The following is a 208-nucleotide window of genomic DNA, read 5'->3' on the forward strand; positions in this document are numbered from 1 at the left end:
CTCCTCGTCGTCGGAGGAGGACGAGAATGGCGCTGATTGCCTCGCGTCCCTGTCTTCCGGCGGGAACAGGGTCCCGTTGACGTTGGCCAGCAACAGCGGATCCATGTTCGCTTCGATCAGCTCCGTCGAGGACCGAGTTTTCGCGATCTTGATCTCCCGCTGGAGAGTGCGTCTCGACTCTCTGTACGCCTCGTAGCAGCTGGAGATT

The sequence above is a fragment of the Bombus impatiens genome, unplaced genomic scaffold, assembly GCF_000188095.3.
Source record: "Bombus impatiens unplaced genomic scaffold, BIMP_2.2 scf_0013, whole genome shotgun sequence".
Lineage (NCBI taxonomy): Eukaryota > Metazoa > Arthropoda > Insecta > Hymenoptera > Apidae > Bombus > Bombus impatiens.